Here is a 19,826-nt window from a genome sequence, read left to right on the forward strand (position 1 = left end):
GCAAAATAAACAACATTTTAAAACCAGATTTCAACTGAGAACACATTACAACTATTTAAAGAGGTAAAGGAAAATCATTCAGTGAAGTTTTTCAAATAAGACAAAACATTTTCTTTGTTGCTAAGACCAATTTTGAACCTTGGCAGATTTCTCCTTGATTATAATTATTTCATTTTAAATTTTATTTATGGTTGTATTTCTTTTATTTGTTTAGGATAGGGGTGGGGAACCTGCAGCTTCAAGGCCACATGTGGTCCTCTAGGTCCTCAAGTGTGACCCTTTGACCGAATCGAAACTTCATAGAACAAATCCCCTTAATAAAAGGGAATTGTGAAGTTTGGATCCGGTCAAAGGGTCACACTTGAGGACCTAGGGGGCCACAGGATATCCAAATATTGACCTTTTGGGAATTAGAATGTTCTTTTTTGTAATTTTGCCTTGGTAGTATTGATCATCATCATATTAAATGTTTTTGAAGAGTCATTCCCATGCTTATCTCCCCTTGCACTGATCACAATTAGCATATGCAAGCACACCACTCAGAAAATAACTGCAGACTATGTGCCAGTATCTGTTGAAGGAGATGAAGAAACAGAGAAATATGTATTTTGAACTTAATAAAGGTCTCCTAAAACAAGGCAACAAATCACTTGATTCTTGGTGTCTTCAAGTTGAAAGTGGGTACAGGACAGGATGGTGAAATGTATACTGAGACATATATACATATGGTTCAGGATCAATACATTTTTAAAAAGACCAGAGGCTACAAATTACTTAGAAGGTTTATACACACACACACACACACACACACACACACACACACACACACACACATATATATACTTAGAAGCACATATCTTTCTTAGAAGGTCTATACATAAAGAATATTTTCTTCATGAAGAAAATAACCAAATTATTTAACAACACAAAAAATCATCCTTGAAATAGCACTGAAATCATTGTCCCATTTTCTAAACAGTTCAATACCTTGATTTAGACAATTTAGAATATTTTCTAAACAGTTTAATACCTTGATTTGGACAATTTATAATAATAGAAAAGGCCCTGGCCCTAAGATTAGAAGAGTGCAGCTGAAATCCTACCTTTTACAACTATTATCAATATAACACTTCTTTGGACCTCAGTTTCCCTATCTGTGAAATGGAGGGGATGGATAGTGAACCAGATGCCTTTGAGGTGCCCTTCAGCTCCAGACAAGTGTTCTTATGTATCTGTGATCTCCTCACTTTAGCTGCTCTTTTCACCTTCTGATCCAGGCCTTCCCATAATTCCCTTTCATGGCCCGTATCTTCCCCTGAATCCTTCATAGCAGGTCCACCCACCTTGCTGGGAACCTTTATACCAATGGAATGCTTCCAATGGGTTATTCTTACCTGCTTTCTGCGGGCTATTCTTCATCCTCATTACATGCCCTGTCTCTTCCCTGTTGGTTATACACCTCTCTGATAAAGTCCTTCACATAACACTCTTCCTGAAAAATTCTTCTATGATCAAATATTTATCTTTTAATATAACCTGTATGATTAGAACAAGGTCAGTCTGGTATTTTTTATTAACAAATTCTGTAGGATGAGGTTTAAAGTAGATTCATTTTATCTTTACAAATTCATGGAACAGAAGAATCTATTAGCAAAGCTGCAATATTATAGTTTATATGTTCCCATACCACTGGATGAAATCTAAATCACTTTTACACCTGTGAAGTTGCATTTAAAGAATATATAAACCCTTACCCATCATGTTTCATGCTTCCCTATAGATGTTTCCTTTGGTGCCATATAACAGGGATATTAGTGATGCCTGGTATCTACTATGTACAAGTTGGGCTTGGTCTTCCAAATGCAGCTCTCTAGTTCAGAGCTTTGTACTTATGTAGATCATAGAGCCATTGCTGAAAGTGGTAATCTAGTCCAGCTGTCTCATCCCAGGAGAGGAAACTGAGGCCCTGAAAGGTTAAATGATTCAACCAAGATAATGTAGGTAGCAAATGGAAGAACTGAAATTTAAACTCAGGTCCTTTGAGTCTCGGGTTAGGGTTCTTTGTGGGGCAGCTAGATGGTGCAGTGGATAGAGCACCAGTGCAGGAGTTTGGAGGACCTGAGTTCAAATCTCACCTCAGACACCTGACACTCACTAGCTGTGTGACCTTGGGCAAGTCACTCAACCCCAATTGCCTCATCCTGGGTCATCTCCAGTCATCTTGATGAATACCTGGTTACTGAATTCAGATAGCTCTGGAGGAGAAGTGAGGCTGATGACCTGCCCAGCCCTCCATCACTCAAAACAAAGTCAAATGCAAGTGCTGTCATTATTTCTCTGATGGCATGGTCTTCTTTGGCAATTAAGAATGAACACATGCACCCAGGGTTCTTTGCATAGCAACCTTGCTGCAGCAGCCGTTATAAAAGGGTGTCTGTGGGGATCATTCAAATGCATTGGGTGAATGGAATTGTTTATCCTGAATTCTTTATCTGGAGAAAGTCATTTAGAAAAGCCTGTCAGAAATTGCTTTATGTTTTTTTGTTGTTCTCTGTGCTATTGCTCTTCCAAACTCTAAGGTAGGCCTGAAACTGCATTTCTGTTGGTTTTTTGATTGGTGAGACCAGGAAAGAAGAAGATACTTCACTGACCCCAAGTTATTCAACATGTATTCTGAGTAATGGAGCATAACTGCCCAGCCTCATGTCTCTATGCTCTTTGAATCTGTTTTCCATTAAATGATGTGCTCTGACAGACACAGGAGGGAGTAATGAAAAGAATTTCATTAAGAGTTCAGAATAATAACATCTGATATTCTACATACTTTGCAGCAACCAGCACGTGAAGTAATATTATTAGGGATTTTCAGTTAATAATTATTTGGTTAAGGGGTCAAATAAAAATGCTGTGCATTATGCTCATAGAGGGAATGTGATGACTCTTTCTTATATATATTGACATTATGTACAAACATATATATATGACATACATTATTTAATACATTATATAGCTATATATGTGATATATGAAATATATGATACAGATACATATGATATAGATTTATGTGACATAATCTTATATACATGGAGTGTGAAGAGTTTCTCATATGCATATATATTATATACACATATCTAAATATAATATATGCTTTATATTGTAACATATTAGATAACATATATGAATGATGTAGATAATAGATTATATAGGAAATAAAGATATGTATTACATACATAGAGGGACTGTGAAAACTTTCACACACATATATTATGTATGCATATATTAAACACATAATGTGTAGATGGGTGATATAGATATATAAGTAGTGTTATATAATATATGTATCCATGATCTATATTATAACTAGATATGCTATATGATATACATATGTGAATGTACTATGTGTTTAATATATGTGTGTATGTATATATATATGTGTGTGTATATATGTATGTGTGTGTATATATATGTGTGTGTATATATATGTGTGTGTATGTGTGTGTACGTGTGTTACACACAAGAAAATAATAATAGCTAACGTTTATATAGGGCTTACTATGTACCAGGCACTGTGCTTGTGCAAACACCCCCACACACATACACACACGTGCACACACACACGAGAAACTATTTTTCAAGAGATCACACAGGATTTGACCATTGCCCTCCCTCCATGTGTGCCCTGCAGTGCTTAAGGTGCTATCAAGGCAGAGAATTGTAGAATCTCAGAACTGGTAGGGACTTCAGAGATGAGTTAGTCCACCCTTTATCCAGTGCAGGAATCCCCTATCTTGTTGGATGAGTGTGTTCTCCTCCCAGGATTTTGGGATCAGACCAGAAGGAGAGGAGAGGGGCCATAGTAATGCAAATTTTCAATTCAGACATACATAATTACTCTGGTGGGTTATTTCTTGACCGAAGAATATCACACCCCATTCCTGAATATTTTTGATCCAGCTAACTTTCTCTTGAAAGGTTTTTCTTCTTTCTTCCTTCTTTTTTGTGTTGAGTATGTATATGTGCTTTTAATGCAGGTGTCTGCCTGTGAGTAGCTAGCTCAAGCATGCCAGAGCCCATTTTTTTCCCCCATGACTCTAACAGCCTTTGAGTCAAAATGATTTTCTGCCCCACTGGTTTGACCTTTTTGCTGAAAAATGTATTACCTAAAAGGGGAGGAAAATGCATACAGCCGTCCTAAGATGCCTTCCTCTCTGAGCTCTCCAGATATATGATGGTTGTCATTTAGCCATCCATCTATCCATCTGCCCCATCTGGCAGGGCCTCTGGTTCAGCACAAAGATTGGTGGCCTTTACATCTTGGGGACTTTGGATTGAAGACAGAGCTAAGTCAAATGATTGTAAGCTATTTTCCAGTTATAAATCATATACTTTCTTGGTAATTATTGTAATGGGTATGGCAATTTTACTTCCTGCCAGGGAAATCCATTTTCACCTTTTCCTCCTCTGTCTAATCTTTACTATCCCCACCTGTTACCTGAGGATGAGTTTGGCATTGTGTAACGTTTTGTTTCTCATTCCAAGCAGATGTGAACAGTGATAACACAGAGGTGAACAAAATAATTGCATTGTGTGCCACATCTGTCCCATAATACCTTCATTTTTCTCATAGTTTACATGGCTATTTGCAATCCACAGGAATCAGAGTTTAATCTAACTTTCAGAATACCTGAACCTGCTTTGATATTTTTTTCTTCTCCTCTGCCAGAGCAATGCCACCTCAAATCTACACCGGCCTATTCATACTATTGTCAGGGTTTTCCAAAGCACAGCAATCTTGAACAGGTAAAAAAAGACCAGCTACTTAGCAAACATTCAGAATAACTGTTGCAGGCAGACTTTGCACAAGAAAAACCAGCTTTGGCAGCACGTAATTACCCCCTCCTCACTGCCTCAGCATTTATATAATTTGTTAATTGCAGTTGTCTTGCTTGCATTCTGCACAGATGCCACGTCAGGTAAACAGAAGAGTTAGCAAACAGTTTTACAGCGTATATTCTGTTCATTAAGACCCTTTGTCTTTCTAGCAGTAAAAATCTATGTCAGGGTCTCACAATGTATAATCATAATGCATAGAAGATGTGTGAGGACTGCAATGTAGAAAGATACATTTGGAATTAAATGCCCTAGGTTCAACTTCCAGCTCCATTTTACCTGTGGGACCTTGGGGAAATCACTTATTCTCTTTGGGTGCTGGTTTCTTAATCTTTTATCATTATATACTCTCTAAGGTTCCTTCCAGCTCTAAATCTATCATGCTGAAATCAATTAAGTACATAGTATGAAATGCTAGAGGTGGAATTAAGAGAACCTGTTTGGGGACAGCATCTAGGTTGCTTAATGGATAGAAAACTTAATTTGCAGTCAGGAAGACCTCCATGCAAATCCTGCCTCATATCCTTACTAGTTATGTGACCCTGGGCTGCCTCAACTTCCTCAATTGTAAGATGGAAGTAGTAATATCACTTTACAGAGTTGTTTTTCTTTCCAAAGACTCAAATAAGAACATACATAGAATGCTAATTATTCTCATTACTCATTACACTGGTTATGTGACTATGGAGAAGCCATTCAGTCTGTCTTTGCCTCAGTTTCCTCATCTTAAAATGGAGATAATAATACTACCATACCTACTTCACAGGATGGTTGTGAGGCTTAGGTGAGATAATGAACATAAAATTCTACAGTAAGAAAGGTAGTGTGTGTGTGTGTGTGTGTGTGTGTGTTCATCCTTCGTTGCCAAAGAAGACCATCCCATCAGAGAAATGATGACATGACTTGCGCTTGACTTTGTTTTGAGTGATGGAGGGCTGGGCAGGTCACCAGCCTTACTTCTCCTCCAGAGCCATCTGAATCCAGTGACCCGATATTCATCAGGATGACTAGAGATGGTGTTGTAGAGTGTATTGGATTTGGAATTATGAATAGTGTGGGTTTTGTTCCCAGCTTTGCTACTTTCTCTCAGCGTGACCTTGGGCAAGTCACTTAGCTGCTCTGAGCCTCAGTTTCATTCTGTGTAAAATGAGGGAGTAGTACTAAATTGGAAGTATAGTCTCTTCTAGCTCTGTGTCTATGATCCATGTCAGTTGCTATTATTAGTTTATTCAAGTGTATACCATGTTAGTTACTAAAATCAGGTCTGTATATCTAAACCAAAAGGCAATTGGGGACAGTGGTACTTGTTGTGGTCAGTGCAACTGATCCATATTCTTCACAGCTGCATTAATCCTGCAGTGATGCTGATCAATCATTAGCACAGCTATCAGCTTAATTGCATTGACCAGTTATACTGGTGAAGAATGATTGATTTGACTGTCAACAAATTTCACATATTACAATTAAAGAAATAGTTTGCCATGGACTCTTTTGCCAGTCACGTGGAACTTATGGACTCAGTCTCGGAATGTTTTTAAATTAGTAAAATTAAATACATAGTATTACAAAAAAACCCCAAATTATGTGGAAATACAGTTGCCAAAAAAACAACAAAAAACAAGTTTACAGATGCTAGGTTAAGAATTCTTGTCATATAGTCTATTCTTTCTCTACCTCTTTGTACCTGGAATTGAATAAAAGCAGTTTTTTTAAAAAAACAACAACAACCAAGTGTATTAAAGGGATGTGTTAGGATGTCACTTGTCATCTCTGAAACAGGGAGTCTGAACTCTTTGAGGATCTGACTGAAATCAGTTGTGCCACAAATAAGACCTCATTTTGAAATAAGATTATCTTTTATCAGTCTATTCCAAATAAAGAGTGGATAATGAAACATATGAAGACAGTGTGCACTGTGAACCTCTGTGCAGAAAGTTCCTGAGAGAAGGAAGAATTCTTCGATTTTCCAGTTAGATGTATGTGTTCTGAGGTACAGTTCTCTGCACATCCATGCACTTAAGAATTCCTTACTAATTGATCTGATAAGAGAGACTTGAAAGGAATGGTATACCTGAATATCATTTCCCACTAAGACACAATTACTTTTTCCTACTTAAATATTACTTTCAAGTCAGGGTGTAGGTGGAAGATATATTTTGAGGGTGGAGTTGGCAATGAGAATTGGGTTAAAGGTGAAGGAACAGCTAATTTCACTGTTTTTTTCCCCTTGATCTTCATCTTTCCTGGATTTATTTGAAGGCACATTAATTCTAGGAATGGAATGCATTTCATATAGAAAAAAAAATTCAGTTAATGAGAGATCTCCATCTAAATTGATCATGGACTTTGTAATAAGCCCTGAGAAGATGAAATGTAGGGAATCACAAAATCATAATGAAAAAGATGACAACATTTAGCCTGTCCCCCAGCCTCCAGGCAGGACTTCACATAAGCTATTCCAGGCCACTGATTCTTTCCCTTGACTTTAATATTAATAATCTCCAATGATGGAAAATAGGATTCCACAAAAGACAGAATGATCAAGAGAAGATCTGGAAAATCAATCATGTTAATCTCATCTTATTTATAAGTATAACTTCACCTTTTCCAGGTGGGTTATTATGTATGTGGAATGCATGAGGAAGGAAATAGAACACTGAGAGATATAGGAGGAAAAGAAAGCAGAATAAATATCCCACAGTTGTCAAGTTTCTTTGGGACTGGGAGGATGGTTAAGGAGTCATTATTATTTTATCCAATAAGTCTGTTCTATTAAGATTTCCTGTGAAGTTATTTTCATATACAGACAAGAGAAATCAGCAGTATGGGATCATAAGTTTATGGAAAATTCACTTGTAATTTTCAAGTATTAGCCTATAAATAAATATTTCCTTGTTTTATTATTTTTTTTCACTAGCGCTGTCAGCAATTTAAAGGCATTTTGAAACAGAAGTGAGGTAAGTGCTAGGAAATATGCATTAGGGAGTAATCCTGCTGTCCCTGTGGGGCCAGCTGGGAATGGGGGGGAGGGCAGACCAAGTGATAAAAGAGGCCATTTTCTGCCTTCTTTCTATGATTGTACTCAATCACTTGGCAATCATGAGGCTATTAGAAGTATGCTGACTGGAGACTCTAAAGCGCTTGGCTTTGCCTTAACGGCCTTGACAGAAAGCTTAGCGGACAAGCATGGGGTAGCTGATTGTTTTGAGAGCATAGAATTAGAAGCCTGGCCACAGTGATGGCATGTCACTACCGCTCAGCTCCTTCTGAGGGAAACCTTATGAAATGTGGCAACTTTTGGACCTATATTAGTGAAAATGCACATGTTTTGATGATGTAGCAATACCTTTAATATTTAATGTTTAGAACGACTGTGGGGTTTTGGAGTTGGCAAAAATGTAGCACCAAAGGAAGGGGGTAGCCAGGTGGCCCAGTGGATAGAGTGGCAGGTCTGGGGTCAGGAAGATTCATCTTCCTGAGTTTAAATATAGTCTCAAATACTTAGTAGCTCTGTGACCCTAGGCAAGTCACTTAATCCTGTTTGCCTCAATTTACTCTTCTGTAAAATAACCTAGAGAAGGAAATGGCAAACCACTCCAGTGTCTTTGCCAAGAAAATCCCAAATGGGGTCACAAAGAATCAGACTCGATTGAAACAGCTAAATAACTGAGGTTGATATGCATAATGAATTTAGGATTTCTAAGTAGGTCCTTAGAGATGCAATTGGCAGAATCATGGGATCCTAGATCTCTCTTCTATACCTTTTCTTCCTCTGATACTGCTACCACCCTGATACAGGTTCTCATTACCTCATGTATAGATTACTTCAGTAACCTACTCCTTGGTTTCTTTGCCTCAAGTCTCTCCCCTCTCCAATCCAACCTCCACTCAACTGTCAAATCAAATAAATCAGATTGTTCCTAAAGCTGGATCACCCTAGCTCCTCAATTCAGTCGACTCCACTGGCTCTCTGTCATCTCCAAGATCAGATATAAAATTCTCTGTTTGGCTTTTAAAGCCCTCTATAGCCTGATACTTTCCTACCTTTCCAACCTCCTTACCCTTTACCTTCCCCTGTGTTCTCTAGGATTCAGTGGCACAGGCCTCACTGCTGTTCCTCACACAGGACACTCCAACTCCTGACTCTGGGCACTTTATTAACTGTCTCTATGCCTTACATGTTCTCCTTATTTATCACCCCCTTCTAGCCTCCCTTCTTCCTTCAAATCTTAGATGAAGCTCCATCTTAGCTTTTTCTCAGTCCATTCTTCACCATACTGCCTTCCCTCTGAGATTACCTCCAGTTATCCCCCCAAATATCTTGTTTGTGCCTATTTGTTTACATGTTGCCTCCCTCATCAGACTGTGAGCTCCCTGAGAGCAGGAACAGTCTCGTGCTTTTAAGAGATTAGGGCAATGCCAAACATTTAATAAATACTTGCTGACATAACTTAGAGATCATCTAGGCTTCTCATTTTACAGGTGAGGAAACAGGCCTGGAGCGATGAGGTGATCTGACCATGGTCAGTCTCGTAATAAGAGGCGGAGTTGAGAGTCAAATAGAGATTTGACTCCAAATCCAGAGCTTTCTCCCTGCAACAGGGTGTTATAATGCCATTTGAAGTTTGAGATTCCAAAGTGCATTAAAAAGAAAGCATGGAGCATCACAAGACAGAGTGCAGGAGAGAGAAAATAAAGCAAGTTAGCATTAGCGAAGGAGAAACACAATAAGAAAGGACAGTCAGGGAGAAAGGACACAGGTCAAGTATGATAGGATCCCTTGTGAGATCGGGTAACAAAACAAGTGGAGTCAAGTGGGTTTTTATGGGCTTTTTATCTGGGACAAGCAAGACAAGGCAATGGGAGGAGGGAGTGCGCAACCTGGATCTGATGTGAAAATCATGACTCCAGACTGGTATTAATTCATGCTGGAGGGTATGTGTGGGGGATCATGGTAGTGGTTAGAACTGGTGGCTAGATGATAGGTGGAAAAGGAGGTTTTGGCCATTACTGCTGACATCGCCTTGCCCGTGAGGACTTAAGACTCCCAGGAGGCTTCCGGGGAGTAGGATGCAGGATGCTGGGGACAAGCCTATGTGTGGGTCCCATTCTTTCTAAGGTGTCATCAGTCATTATTATAATAATTATAATTTTACTATATACTAACAAAAATAAGCTGGATACCTTTGTAATGTATTTATTAATGAAAATTGTGTGGTTATCCCTTCTTATCACCTTCTGTCATTTTTCATTTGTCTATTAATAGCATTTTTCATGTTGGAGAATTGCACATACAAAATCAATGTAGGTAAGATTATGAGGGAAACAATGGCTGGGAAAAATTTTTATAGCAGATTCCCTGATAAATGTGTTATTTCCAAGATATTTAAGAAATTGATTCAAATTTATAATGTTAAAAGCAGTTCCCTAACTGATAAATGTTTAAAGGATATGAAAAGACAATTCTCCAGGGAAGAAATCCAAACTATTAACGGCCATGTGAAAAATACTCCAAATCACTAATAATTAGGGAAATTCATATTAAAACAACTCAGAGGTTCCATCTCACACTGATGTTGTAGAGACTGTGGGAAAACAGACTGTTAGAAGATTTGTGAATTGGTCTGACCATTCTGAAAAGTAATTTGGAACTGTGTTCCAAAAGTTACTAAACTATGTATACCCTTTAAACCAGAGATAACATTACTGAGTCTATGCTCCTAAAGACATCAAAGAAAGAAGAAAAAGATCTATATGTATAAAATATTTACAGTAGCTAATTTTTGTGGTGTCAAAGAGCTGGAAACTAAAGGGTACCCATCTATTGAGAAATGACTGAACAAATTATGGTATATGAATACAATGGAATACTATTGTGCTATAAGAAACAGAAAAAGAAATGATATCAAAGAAACCTGGGAAAAGTTGGATGAACGTGTTCACAGTAAAATGAGTGCAACCAGGGGGATAATCTATTTAATAAACAATGATGTAAGAATGAAACAACTTTGAAAGATCTCTGGCTGCCACGTTGACCAACAATGATTTCAGAGAATTGTTCGTGAACAATGTTGTCCATCCCCTTACAGAGAAGAGAGGGTCTCCATATACAGAATGAGGTGTGTGCATGTGTGTGTGTGTGTGAGATATGACTAATATGAGAATTAATTTGCTTGACCGTATTTGTTACAAAGGTTTCTTTTATTTATTTCATTTTTCTTTTTTTTAGAGAATGGTGAGGAAAGGTAGGAGTAAGAAAAAATGCTTTTCAATTGAAAATAAAGTTTAATTTTTAAAAAGTCAAAGAAAGTGGAAGGACTCATTAGCCTGGAGGTGAAGGATTAAAAATTCAAGGTCATCTTAAGTGGTGTTGGGAGAGGAGGCCTGTCTCAGATTCACGGAGTCGCGGAGCTATAACACTGGAAAACTACTGATGGAGTGGAAACAGTGGGACTGAGAAAATAGACCCTGCAGGAAGGCTTCTATAATAGAAAATAAACTGGTTCTGGGCAAATTACCAAGATATATAAGGTGAAATCTAGTTTACTCAGTCTGAGGATAAGGCTGGGGAGAGACACTTCAAGAAAATAGATTTCGGATTTTAGTTGAATTAAGAAGAGTTTGTTTATTATGGTGGTATTCTGACCTTGTTCATTCAATTGTGTGTATTGTCTCTTGTATACTAACTTCATAGAACCATAGGGTCATAGATTTAGAGAAGGCAAGATTCTTTTTGTAAAAAAGATTTATTGTTTTTCTCATTTCATTTCATTTTTTTCTCCACCAAATTTATTTACTCATTTGTTTTCAATTTTCAACAATCACTTTCATAAGTTTTAAATTTTTCCCCCTTCCCTTCCTGCTTCCTCCCCAGGATGGCCTACAATCTGATATAAACTCTACATATACATTCTTATTAAACACATTTTCACATTAGACATGTTGCATAGAAGAATTAAAATGAATGGGAGAAAGCATGAGTAAAACTAAACAAAACCAAACATGACAAAAGAGAAAATAGTCTGCTTCATTCTGTGTTCTGACTCCATAGTTCTTTCTCTGAATGTGGATGGCATTTGCATCATAAGTCCTTTGAAAGTGTTTCAGGTCCTTGCATTGCTGTGAAGGACTAAGTCTATCAAAATCACACTTGGTTGTTACTGTGCATAATGTTCCCCTGGTTCTACTTATTTCACTCACATCAGTTCATATAAGTCTATCCAGGTATTTCTGAAGTCCAGCTGTTAATCATTTCTTATAACACAACAGTATTCCATTCCATTCATATACCACAACTTGTTCAGCTGTTCCACAATTGATGGGCATTCCCTCGATTTCCAGTTCTTGGCCACCACAGAATGAGCTACTATAAAAATTTTTGTACATGTGGGACCTTTTCCCATTTTTATGATCTCTTTAGGGTATTGCTGAGTCAAAGGGTATACACATTTTCATGGCCCTTTAGGTATAGTTTCAAATTGCTCTACAGAATGGTTGGATCAGCTAACAGGTCGACCAACAATGAATTAGTGTTCTAACTCTCCCACATCTTCTCCAACATCTATCATCTTCCTGTTTTGTCATGTTAGGATGGGTAGGATGTGGTACCTCAGAGTTGTTTTGATTTGCATTTCTCTAATCAATAGTGATTTAGAGCATTTTTTCACATGACTATAGATAGCTTTAATTTTTTCAGAAGGGAAGATTTTTAAAGGTCATTTGGTCAAACTGCTTCATCTTACAGATGAAGTAATGGAGGCACAGGAAGATTAAGCGATATGTTTCTTAAGAGCAAGGAGTGTCTTTGTATGCTCAGTGCTGAGCACAGTGTCTAGTACGGTGGCATGAACTAAGTGTTTAATGAATGCTTGTTAAGTGATCGACTGCTCTCCCAATGTCAGGCAGGTGAGTGGAAAAGTTGGAATTCTCACTTAGGTCCTGACTCCAAATCCAACACTCTTTATATTATATCCTGGTGCCTCTAAATCACTGGTCTGCAATTTGCAGGGTCTTGAATTGAAGACTGATTATGTTGTCAAATGCAAGCAAACTGGAGTGTGGGGGTAGTTTTGTAGGCATCTCCAACTGAGGAGTCTAAGAGAGATCATCAATCCAGATGTGAAAATTCACCTTGCAATGCTCCTGAGTCATATTTTTCTAATTTAATCCAATCAAGTTAATTAATAAGCATTCATTAAATGCTCACTATAGTCCAAGTGCTGTGCAAGATAGTAGGGATACAAATACAGTGAATCAAACAATCCCTCGTCACAAGGAACTTATATTCAAATGGGCAGGAAACCATCACATTTATAAAGAAAATGTGTGTGTGTGTGTATACATATGTATATGTAGACACATAGATTTATACATATATATATAGAGAGAGAGAGAGAAAGAGCAAAAAACTGGTAATTATAAATAAGGTAATTTGGGAAGGATGGTATTAACAGTTGGGGGATCAAGAAAGACTTTATTGATATCAGCAAACATTTCTCAAAAGAATAAAGGCAACTATTAATAACCAGATGAAAGAATGCTTCAAATCACTAATATTAAAAGAAATGCAAATCAATACAGCCCTGAAATTTGTACCTCATATTTAACAAACGGCAAATTATGGGAATAGTGTGCTTTTGGGGGAATGGGTTATGGAAAGTCAGGGATAGGTATATTAATACATTGTTGGTGGAGCTATGAATTAGTTTGAACATTAAAAAAGGGAATTATGCAAACAAAATGGTATTTTTTGCTTTGACTAAGAGATTCTATGCTATCCATATGCTACAAGGATGTCAACAACAAAAGGCTTTATAGATGCCAAAATACTTACAATAGCACTTTTTGTGATAGCTAGCAACAAAGTAGATTCCCATCAATTGGGAAACGGTTAATTATATTTTGTTACATGAGCATCCATATTTATCTATCTAGATTCATTACTGTAAGAAGTGATGAACTTGATGAATGCAGAGAAATTAGGAAAGACTGATATGAACTGACACAAAGAAGCAAAACCAATTAAACAAATACACAGTGACCACAAAAATGTCAGTGTAAAGAACACAAAGTGTAAAACTGTTGGAAGTGAGTGTTACAATATTAAAAAGAATTGTGTTTGTCCCCAAAGAAGAGATATGAGAAAAAACATTTCCCCATACTCTTTGTAGACATTATGGGTGAGGGAGGGGAGGTCCACAGTTGAAAAATACTGCATATATTTTCAGATTTTTTCTGATTTTATTTATTCAGTTTCCTCTTCTTTTTCTTTTAATTTTTTAAAAGGATATCTTCTTTAAGAAGATTCTCCTTAAGTGGATTGCTCTGAGAGGGGCTAGTGGATGGATGCAGAGATGGATAGATGATGTAAAAACAAAAGATATCAAGTCCCCTTCCCAGCTTGGGGGTAGGTAGATTGCATTATTATATGAGCTCATTCATCTTTATATCTCCAACTCCCAACACAGTAGCCTGAAAACAGTGGGCACTTGAAAAACATTTGTTGAATTAAATTGAATTGATTCTATACTCTAGGGCTTCATTCTCACTTAACATAAACATCCCATGTAGGGATGTTCTCTGCTCATTTTATATTCCTGGATTGATACAAGTTTTGTAAGGCTCATTACTTAAGAGATGATGGTGGACCCATTGGACCTCCTAATGTCATTGTTTCTTCATAGCCCTAAAGAAAGAGTAAAAGATAAGGAAAATTATGACCGTGGCTTGCATATACATGCCCCCATCCAGGAGAAACAAAGTCCTCAGCAGATAATTTCTAAATCTAATCCACTCTTTTTTTTTAACTACTTAAGAAGTCCTCCGGCTCTCTTCTGATTAGTGAGTTTCACCTTCATAGAGTTGGTCATGTACTCATTAAACACTTTTGGCACTGTAAATTTTTTATAGCTTGACTTTTTATTTTATTTATTTTAATAGCTTGGCTTTTCACACAGGCCTTTTTAAAGCAACATTCCCCGCCCCCTCCATTCCCTTAACATTTTAAAGTATATTTAAATAGAAGATAACATTATTTTAAAGAGATATAAAACTGTTTCTCTCCATTATCCTATGAATCTTGTTTTCTCTCCCTTTACTTCCCCCACAGTCTGGCTGTAAGGAAAGCAGGCATGCAAATTATTTTAAAGCCTGCCTGTTATATATAAAATCAGAATCTGATTCTCTGACCTCTAGCTCTTTATAATTGAATAATGCTATTTCCCTTCTTTTGAGTCTTTGTGAATAATAGCCAACAATGATGACTGTTATGTTTTTATAGCACTTTAAAGGTTGCAAAGTGCCTTATGTGTTAATGAATTTTCTACTCAAAACAACACTAGGAGGTGGGTCTTAGTATTATCCCCATTTTATGAATGAGGAATCTGAGAAGTTAAGTGACTTACCTAGGGGCCCATACCTTGTAGGTGGCTGAGCCTGGATTTGAACTCAGGTCTTACTGACTCCAGGTCCAGTGCTGCTCTATCCATTGTGCCACCTAGGTGAGTACAATTGTGTACAGGGAGGGAAATGGTCAAATCCTAAAACACAAAATATATCCATAGAAATGAAAACAATGTTCAAAGTATTTGTCAGTCTTATCAGAGAATTTACTAGTTTGACTCTGTGTAGTGGGTACCCTCCAAATCCCATAGTTCAGGAGATTGGAGGAAAAGGAAGGATAATAGATAAATGAGGTTGGTTGGGGCTGCTGCTTTTCTTGGGTGACTGGATCCCCTCCCACCCCAAACCTAGTGCAGCCAAAGAAATAGTAGGAGGAAGCTACCATCTTTCATACTAAGACATTGCAAGAAGCAGGGGGCCTTTTAATAGTAATTATACATTTTTCTTTTCCAGGCTGGACTGAGAGAATGTGGAATTTTGAATTTCAGGTTTTAGTATTCTAGAGACAAGAAACTTGATTAATAGCTTCTGAACCAGCATCTATAATATGTTTCAAAAACTCAAAACATGCTAGTCAGAGTCCTTTTTCCCCTTAATATTTTTTTGGGAGAGCAGAACCTTTGATTTTATTAGAAGAGGGAACTACCTTTTGCAAAGTCCACAGGGGATAAAGATGGGAGGAGAAAAGGACTGCCTTTGTGATTTTATTGGAGGTAAAGAATGCCTTGTAAGGAAACTCCTTATACCAGATCAGGTTGGCACCACCCCACCCCCAGTTTGTAGTTTGAGAGTTTCCTGAAACACTGAGAAATGGGGTGATGTGCCCAGGGTTACACAGCCAGTATGTGTCAAGCACAAGTCTTCCTGCTTTGGAGATTGACTTTCTCTCTGCTCCATTAGGCTACTTCTCTTTCAGAGTGCCAAGTCAGTGTGGAAATAGTAGACAAACCTGACATATGGTATAGACATGAGTATTGGGCAATTTTCAGAACTCTATTTGCAGGTATCTGTTATCATTATCTGTTGTGAAACATTCTAGAATACTGGGAGACAGTATAATACAGTGGAAAGTATGCTGGATTTGGAGATAGAGATTCTGAGGTCCAATTCCAGCTCTACTACTTAGTACCTTTGTGACTTGGGGAAAATCATTTAGTCTTTCCTGGTCTCAGTTTCCATTTCTGTAAAATTAAGAGATTACAGTAGATGACCTTTAAAGTCCCTTCCAATTCTAAGACTGGGATTCTCCTGCGATCATTTAACCCAGCATTCCTGAGCGTGGTTTCTGATCCGTATTCGTCTGGGACCCATGTCTCAATCACTACTTGTGGCGCAGTTCAGTTGGAGTATTTTTTTCTGTCTTACCTCTTTCCGAGAATTAAATCATACCTCCAACAGAAAGCTAAGCCGAGATAACGAGGAGAACAATAGATCCCACAAAATTAGTGGAATTTGGTTTAGTTCAACAAAGAATGTCCTTTAAAGATCATTTTAATTCCTAAGCATACCCTCCAGTTACCTAGTGATAGACATATTTTTATTTATTATTTCTTATATGTTTTATGTTGTATTATTTTTATTATTATTATAATATTATCATTATTATATTTATTTATATGTTATATATATTTATTTTTGTTATATTTATATATTTATTATATTATTTTTATTTATATTATATTATTATATTATTTAATATTTTATTTTTTCCTAATTACCTATTAAAAACAAGTTTAACCCTTTTTCCCCAAATTGTGAGTTCCAAATTCTCTTCTGTCCTCCCCACCCCACTCACTGAGAAGGCTAACATTTGACATAGGTTATACATGTGTAGTCATGCAAAACACATTTCCATATAAGTCATTCTGTAAAAGAAAACAGAAAAAAAAACAAGAAAAATAAGAAAGTAAAGAAAAAGTGTCTTTGATGTGCATTCAAGCTCCACCAGTTCTGTCTCTGGAGATGGACAAGACCTTTCAGATAGACACATTTTAAAGAAAAAAATGAAAACCAGCCATTCATGTCCATTCTTTTATTTTCACTAGATGGAATTTAATTTTATCTGTTCAAAGCTAAGGACAGAGGAATTATATATTAAAGGACCCATCTACTGCCATGTTGCAAATTAAAATTAGAAACAATAGAATGGCAAGAAAAAAACGGGAATGATATTTTTTGAAGTTAAAAACAGGTTGATTATTTGGTTGGTTCTGTCAAAATCTATGTTAAAAAGTACTCATCTCAAACTTTTCAAGCAATTCATCAAGTTGTTAGTTTTTCTCAATGTGAAACATACCAAAATTAAAGGCTACTAATAGTAATAGCATTAGCCTTGATTTGAATTTCTCAATTCATTAAACCAGGATCTGCTGTTTGTTCTTTAGATATGAAACAGTTGTCATGCAAAGAGCCTTCATGTATGAATCCAGAGACTAGAATTTAAATATATCTTCCATCACTAACTGTATGATCATGGACAAGTTATATAATATGGTATAGCATTTATATTGCACTTCAAGGTTTGTGAAGCACTTTACATATTAGCTAATATAATCCTCACAGCTACCTTGGATATAGGTGCTACAATTATACCCATTTTGTGAATGAGGAAACTGATAGAGGCTAAGTGATTAACCAAGAGCACAAAGCTAGTGTCTGAGGCAGGTTTAGACTTTAGTTCTTCCTGACTCCAAATCCAATATTGTATCTACTGTGCCTCCTCTCTCTTCAACATATTTGGACCTGTATCTTCCTCTTGCAGAGAAGGAAGCTGAGCCAGATACTATTTTCTACATCTCTGCCATTCTCTGATTTTATATGGTTTGTCATTAGTTTAAACTAACTTTTCAAGTGTTCCCAGACTCTTGACCAATTTTTGCACTGTCCATCTCTATGCCTCACATCACAACTCTCTTCTGCCAAATAAGAAAAAAAAATTGCAGTTGTTGATGGTAGTGGGAAAAGAGGACCAAAGAAAGACATATTACCCCAATGTACATGTTGTTCTGGGAGAAGGGGCAATAAAGCTGAGAAACAGACTGAATGGGACATATATGCCTAAGGCAAAATGTGCTTCTTCAGGATAATGAAATGAATCACTCCAAAATTGAGAGAAAAGACAAATGTCCTATATTTTGTCACTTTATTGAACTTTCCCAATCAGCCCTATTCTAGAGGTTCTCCTGAATTTTTACTATCCCCAAAGGATGATTTAGAAAATAAATGAGACAGCTAATTCTTACTCAAAAGTAGATTGACAATTCTCTCCAATTCCTTTTCAAATCAGGTTGAAAGAAAAGGGCCAATTTTTATCTCAACATATAAGGAAACTAAGTGATTGATGGGCTAAAGTGAAATGTTGATATCTGGTGTTCTTTTAATATGAACCCCAATAGCTCCATAGAAATACAAAATGAACTAAGGTCTCTGCCAACATCCATCTCCTTTACCTTTTGCTGTCCAGTGCACATGGATAGTTGAGTGACTTTTCTTACATGGCACTGTGCTATGCATCATAAGTGTGTGAGGTGTGAAGCCATAGCTTTGAGCAAAACCTGCAGAACATCCCCAATATTGGACTCACTGAGTAGCCTTTTTTTTTAACCAGAAAAAGAATTCCAGAGAATTTCTCCCTTCATTACTCTTCCTTCACCTTTATGTGCATCTAATAAGTTCAGTCTACTAGCACATTTCTTTTTGAGTGTGTGTAATTGGCTAAATGTATTATCACAAGATGGTCCTTTTTACCTGCCATTTCAGAAAACAAGCATGAGTCAAGAAGCAAGCATCCTCTAATAGGCCAATGGAGTGATTTTGACAAGTATGGTTTGTTTTTAATTATTTGTATTTCACACTAGGCTAGGAAACGTCCTGTAGGATACGTGGAACATTAATGAAAGCTCAACTATATTGGGATAGGAGACTTCACCACAATTCCATGCCGTTAAATTTTTATTGAGAGATGGGTCAAAAGAACAATTTTTAGCATGAATAACTAGGCTAGTAGAAATGGAAAATAAATGTGGGAATTAAAAATAACTTTGCATCCATAGGGCAGTTTTTCAAAGTGTAAGTCAAAAATTCTTGATTCTGCTTTTCATATATAGTCTTCAGCCTTTAACACTAGGATCTCCTGCTTTTTTTATATAGAATTCTTAGTCTTCCAACAATTTTAATATCTTCACCAATTCACTATATTCTTACAAAATTTGTTCTTACAACAGCCCTTTTCTATTAAAAAAAAATTGACTAAACTGTCCAGTGTTCATACAATTAGTTGTTTGCCCAACCATGACCAGTGCTCACTACCAGGAGACCAAATTCAAGTGTAGTGGGCCAGTGTGAATCTTTTCTTGTTTCAGAAGGGTAAAATCTCCAAACAAAACCATAATCATGCATCTTCCTTTGTAGTGTCATCCTTTAACATGCACATGAGCACATATACACAAACCTTGTCCAATTGCCATTCTAAGAGGTTACGCTGAAAAATTTTAATATGAATTTTATTTGCCACACTGAAATCAGTGATAAGAAAA

This window comes from Notamacropus eugenii, chromosome 2 (assembly GCF_028372415.1).
Source record: "Notamacropus eugenii isolate mMacEug1 chromosome 2, mMacEug1.pri_v2, whole genome shotgun sequence".
Taxonomy (NCBI): Eukaryota; Metazoa; Chordata; class Mammalia; order Diprotodontia; family Macropodidae; genus Notamacropus; species Notamacropus eugenii.